Here is a 6,468-nt window from a genome sequence, read left to right as displayed (position 1 = left end):
GGTATCATTGTGAGAGTCTGTATTAGACTCTACAATGCCTTAGTGAAATAGGAAATGACTCCGCAAACACATGATGAAAGAGCGGCTCTCTAAAAGCTAGTGCTTCAATTAAATCCAGAAGACCATAACCTGGTGTTGGGTCATTTATATCTTTGTACTCCATAGTCCAACAACGCCATCTCCAAATTAATGAAATGGGGTTATGGGATTGAAAGTTCGGTTAGTGATCGTAGGAGGGAAGAAATCTCTGAGAACGGGTGGATTTGGATTCTGACATATGAAACACAGAGATGTGAGCGAGCAGAGCTTGAAGGAAAAAAAAATCACCTTGGAGAAAATCAAAACTTTAAAACATCTGCTTCCTTTGTGTTTCAAAAAATACTGGGTCACATAGAGCAATTACTGCCGTGACTCGGATTCGAACCGAGGTTACTGCGGCCATAACGCAGAGTACGAACCACTATACGATCACGGCAGCCCACTAACACGCACTAAGCGCTTGCAATAAGTACAGTATCATAAGGAATGTTAGGCAGAGCAGCAAATGCACAATATCAGTGCTTAGCGAACAGTAGCTGATATGTGGGAACCAAGAATGGTCTGACCATTTAACATCGGTTGCCCCAGTGGCTGTGTTGATTCCATCATTGATGTGTTGAGGGCTGAGATAAATACATTTCTCCAAAACATCAAAGACTCCGCGGACAGTGCAGCTTTTATAACCTGCACATCCACCAATATCATTTATTATATCCGTTGCTCCCGGTGCAGTCTCCTGTACATTGGGGAGACTGGGCGCCTCCAAGCAGAGCGCTTTAGGGAACATCTCCGGAAAACCCGCACCAATCAACCACACAGCCCTGTGGCCCAACATTTCAACTCTCCTTCCCACTCTGCCGAGGACATGGAGGTCCTGGGCCTCCTTCACCGCAGCTCCCTCACCACCAGACACCTGGAGGAAGAACGCCTCATCTTCCACCACGGAACACTTCAACACCAGGGCATCAATGTGGACTTCAACAGTTTCCTCATTTCCCCTTCCCCCACCTCACCCCATTTCTAAACTTCCAGCTCAGCACTGTCCCCATGACTTGTCCTGACTTGTCCTACCTGCCTATCTTCTATTCCACCTATCCATTCCACCCTCCCCACCCCGACCAATCACCTTCATCCCCTCCCCCATTTTACTATTGTATGCTATGCTACTTTCTCCCCACCCCCACCCTCCTCTCACTTATCTCTCCACCCTTCAGACTCTCTGCCTGTATTCTTGACGAAGAGCTTTTGCCCGAAACGTCGATTTTACTGCTCCTCGGATACTGCCTGAACTGCTGTGCTCTCCCAGCACCACTAATCCAGAATCTGGTTTCCAGCATCTGCAGTCATTGTTTTTACCAAGCTTTTGTTGAAATATATACTTCAATAGCAATGCAGTTTAACATCGGTTACTTCTCGAGTTTCCCCACACAAGGCAGTAACCACTGCTGCCACATGGTCCCTGTTCCTCGCCCCAGAATCAGAGGGACTGAGTGGCGCAGTCGCGAATAACCAACTTGAAATCAAGATGGGAATGAAGTTGCAGAGAGACTCGATGGCTCAAGTGACTCAACCGGAGAATGCACGGTGTTTCTATGATGGTTTAGAGTCGCAAGCAATTCCGAGGTTGGGAGTGCTTCTGGTCAAAGGTGGGGCAGAAGGGAATATGTGTTCCCGTTTATAATAACAGCAATCTACGGTGCATCTTGCTGAGACAGCTGAGTGCCACAACTGGAGCGTGGGCAGCTGGTTTGAAGTTTAATTTTGCTTCACTATCACCCAGTTCCCTGGAATGAATTGCTTTCACCATTTTTATTTCCAATTGTTTAATATCTCGCTGTAGTCTGCAGCTTTCTTCCTCATGGTTAATTGCATGACGAACTGTTGTGTGATCTGCACACTGCTAAATCACGGCAACTACAAGTAAATATAAATCATTGATCTATATGAGAAAACAGTGGAACTCACTGCAGGCATGCTGCTTAGGTTTGCAGGCGATACCAGTATTGTAGACAGTGAGGAAGATTATCAAAGTTTCGAAAGGATCTTAATCCAATGAGTCGTTGTACTGAAAAATGCAACATGGAGTTCAATCTGGATAAATGAAAGGTATTACATTTTGGTACAACAATAAGTGTGGCTTTGCGTATGTTGGAGAACAGGGAAGCTCGGTGTGCAGGTACATAATTCCTTGTAATTTGCATTACCAACAGACAAGATGATTCAAAGGCATTTCACATACTTCCCTTCATTGCTCATTCCTTTGTGTATAGTAGTTGGGACGTTATGTTGAAGTTTTGCAGGACATTGATGAGACCTCCTCTCGAATATTATGTCCAGTTCTGGTCGCCCAGTTGTGGGAATGATATTATTCAGCTGGAATAGGTTCACAAAAGGTATACACGTTTGTTGCCTGTGGAAGGTTTGAGTTATAATGAAAGGCTGGATAGGCTGAGACTATTTTCAGATTCGAGATTGGGGTCCTGGATATTGGGGTACTTGAGGAGCAGGAGAATCGACGTTTCGGGGAAAAGCCTGATGAACGACACTTGCGTGAAAAAAAACGTTGATTCTCCTGCTCCCCGGATGCTGCCTTACCTGATGTGCTTTCCCAGCACAACACTCTCGACTCTGATCTCTCATCTGCAGTTCTCACTTTTCCTAGTTGAGACTGTTTTCACTCGTGGTTAGGGGTTTGTACGGTGACCTGACAGAAGTTTATGAATTATTGAGAGGCAAGTTAGAGTTAACGATAGCGGCCTTTTCCCAGGAGGGGGATTGCAAGACGAGAGGGCATATGTTTAAGATGAAAAGAGAGAGTTTTTTAAAAAAGACATGTTTAGATACCGTATTTTACGTGTGTAATTAACTTGCTGAGGAAGTGATGGATGAGGGTATGTTTGCAACATTTAATGGACAATTGATTCCAAACATGAATGGGAAAGTGGGATTTTTAAAATAAATTTATTCATGCCTAGTACATCAGTTATTTCCCAGAGGGCATTTAAGAGTCAACCACGGTATTATCCATCTGGAGTCTCCTGTGGGACAGAGCAGATGAATAGGGCAGTTTGCTTCCCGAACTGGCATGAGTGAAACAGATGGGATTTTCCACACAACTGATTCAGGTCATCAAGAAACTCTTCAATTCCAGGTGCTTATTGAATTCAAACTCCACCATCTGTTAAGCCAGGACCTGAACTCTTTGTCCCCAAAATATTACCTGGGTTTTGGATTAACAACACATTAATAAAACAACAAGGGCATTATCACCACTCAGCGGGTACAGGAGGAGGCAGACGGGAATGGGTTAGTTTGGCAGTATGTTCAGCATGGATCGGTTGGACTGACAGTCCTGTTTTCATGTTGTCTGACTCTGACTAAAGCTATGGAGCAGGAAGCTGGTTGGGATTAAAGGCGCATTGACAACATAATCGATCTCCTGATCGGATATGTAATCCTGCTGGAGTCTCCGGAGATTATTTTGCTCAGTGATCCCTTCCCACACACGGGACTGGTGAACGGTCTCGCTCCAGTGTTACTGATTAAATGAGATTCCATCTCTGTGGTTAATTGAATCTCTTCCAGAAGTTCCTATATTGCCCTACTTTCTCTGTGGTATCTGTGTCCTTTTTTCTACACAGGGTGAACGATCCTTTCAAATTGTGTCCACACAGATACAAATCCTGTTTTCCATGTTGAGAATTTGTTTTCATTCTTCCTCATTCACCCACGGGGTGTGAGTATGACTGGTCAGGACAACATTTATTCTTCGCCCCTTGTTCGTTTCTGTCTGGCTACACCACAAACCCGGGTGTCATCCCAGCCTCGGGTGTCTGTCTGTGGGCAGTCCACACATTCTCTGTGTGTGTGCGTTTTTAAGGGCTCAACACGCTCCACTTGTGCCACTCAGTTGTTTTAGAAAGATGCACCGGAAATCGCTATGATAGTATAAACGGGGACAACCATTCCCTTGAGCAGGAGCACACTCAACCGAGGAATTTCTTGCGCCTCTATACCATCGCAGAAGGACGCACGCTCACCAATTGCATCACTGGAGACAGAGAGTAACTCCACGCACTCATTCTCATCCCCATTTCCGGTTGGATCTGGGCGGCTGTGCCGATGTTATGTTAAACTCCTATTGAAGCATACATTTCAACAATATCCTGTACTGTCCCCCAAGTCTTTGATGCTTGTCGAAATCTATTAATCTCAGTTTTCAACATTCTCTTACAAGGGATCTCCACAGCCTCTGAGGAAACCGAACTGAAAGATTCAGCTCATTCACAGTTCCCACATGTCTGTCACTGTTCACTGGTTACTAATATTGTACACTTGCTGTTCTTCCAAACATTTCCTCTGCTAGTATACTTATTGCTGCTTGCAAGCATCCAGTTCAATGGTTGCTGTGGTCGTGGTTGTCGGTATTTTGCATTGTGACCACAGCAACCTCGATTTGAAACCAAATCACGGCACTTAGTATTCTCTCCGTTGTCCTTTTTGTGACACATGCTCAGAAATTAATTGTTTTACCTTCAAATTCCGCTCTCTCACATCTCTGCGTTTCATATATCAGGATTCAAACACACCCGTTGTCAGAGATTCCGGTCCTTCCCACGATTATTAAACCTCCTTTCCGTCCCTCCTCCCATTTCTCTGAGGCAATGCCCAACCTATCACTCTCTTTCACATTCATACTGTTCTGTCTGTGCTGCTGCTGCGGTCACTGTTGTTGGGTGAACGTGCCCCAATCCCACCATCGGGACCTTCAAACAAATTGATCCATTTGGATACCGCGGTTGTGAAATCAATCCCCATGTAGCAGCTTTTACTGACATAGGCCAGAGACAATTGGAGCGTCAGGCTCATGGAAAATACCCAGGGCAGTTTTGGTGAAAAGACATTTTGTTGGAAAAGATCAGCTTTTATGGCTTTCCGCGTTGGTCTTGTGATAATTTCATAGGACCGATAATCCAGAGACCGAGGTAATTGTCTGGGTACCGGGGCTTGTATCCCACTATGCCATGATCGTCAAATTTGGATTCAAAACATATCTGCAAGGAAGAATCTAATGACTACTATAGATCCATTGACAATTATTGAAAAAAAATCTATTTCACTGATGTCATTTCGGGATGGAATTTGCTATCCTTACTTGGTCTGGGCTGCATGTGACTTCAGACTCACAGCAATATGGTTGAGTATCAACTGCCCTCTGGGCAATGTGGAATGGGTAATAAAAACTGCTCAGCCAGAATCGCCCTCACACTAATCCAGAAATTTTAAAACAAATGCTCATTAGGATCAAGCAAGAGCGTTGTATGCAGCTTTGCGAGTCACATTATAGTAGGGATGTGATCACACTGAGAATGTTGCAGGAGTTATTTACCGGGATACTGTTTGGGCTGAAGAGTTTCAGTTTTGAAGAAAAACAGGACAGAGTGGAGTGTTTGTCGCAGTGCAAAGGAGATGTAGACAAGACATGATTGAGTTAGGGCATGGACAGGGTTGACTGAACGAGTTTCCCATTGATGGAGGGATCGATCAGCAGGGGCCAGAGACTTCAGGAGAAAGACAGAAAGGTTTGAGAAGTTGTGCGAAAAACCTTTATCAGCCAGTGGGTGGTTGGAATTTGGAATACACTGTCTGCATTTTTTAGAGCGGCAGAACCCCTTATAACCTGAATAAATATTCAGATGTGAGCTTGTGATGCCAAGACATATAAGGCTGTGGGGTAAGCATTCTGAAATGGGATTCAGTTCATTAGGCAGTTGTTTTTGACAAGTGTGGCCACATTGGGTTGAAGGGCCTCCTTTGACATTCTTGTTCTCTATAGTACAATGGTTGGTGTCCCCGCCTGTCACAGGGCTCAATTTTCCGCTGGGGACAGTATAAGCGTTTTAAAACTGTCACTCCATTCCCAAGTGCGAGTATTGATACCTGTCCTTCCATTCTCGATGGGGCATATCACACGAAGGACAGTGCTGCCTGAATCAGTGTGGGAAAGGGCTGCAGCTCTCAGGGAGTCAGAGTATCAGTGAACGGCCAAACACGTGACTTCTGCAAACTTCACCTTGTGACTGTGTTGGAATGAATAGCATTTGACAGACTTGTTCCGGATTGAAGGATTTACTAGAAACAGGAAGCTGAGGAAGAAACAACATAAACGCATTCAAGTATGAGTGCAGAAACATTTCCCACAGCACGAATAAAATTGTAAAAGACAGAGTAGCGTTTCGATACATTGAATTTGGGTTCATTTGTTTTGATCAGTTTTACCAGGGTATAAAACCATGAAAAAATGATACAGCACTTGCTCAGTATGATGGAACATTGTTTCAGTAATTCGCACTGCTGTTCAGAGGGAGGGTTAGGTTGATTTGCAAAGTTAAATTTCCCTTTCGTGTCCAGGGAGTGAATTTAGTAAGT

At 44.5% G+C, this 6,468-nt stretch overlaps 1 non-coding gene across 1 annotated transcript; it reads right to left on the bottom strand.

Moving 5' to 3' along the window:
• Nucleotides 1-403: 403 nt before the first annotated feature.
• Nucleotides 404-475, bottom strand: trnah-aug (transfer RNA histidin (anticodon AUG)). Its single transcript has one exon. It is a non-coding gene; the product is annotated as a tRNA-His (tRNA).
• Between the last annotated feature and the right edge of the window lie 5,993 nt (nucleotides 476-6,468).

The sequence above is a fragment of the Chiloscyllium punctatum genome, chromosome 4, assembly GCF_047496795.1.
Source record: "Chiloscyllium punctatum isolate Juve2018m chromosome 4, sChiPun1.3, whole genome shotgun sequence".
In the NCBI taxonomy this organism is placed as follows: domain Eukaryota; kingdom Metazoa; phylum Chordata; class Chondrichthyes; order Orectolobiformes; family Hemiscylliidae; genus Chiloscyllium; species Chiloscyllium punctatum.
Note: the sequence above shows the minus strand (reverse complement) of the source record. Positions and strands in the feature narration are given on the sequence as shown.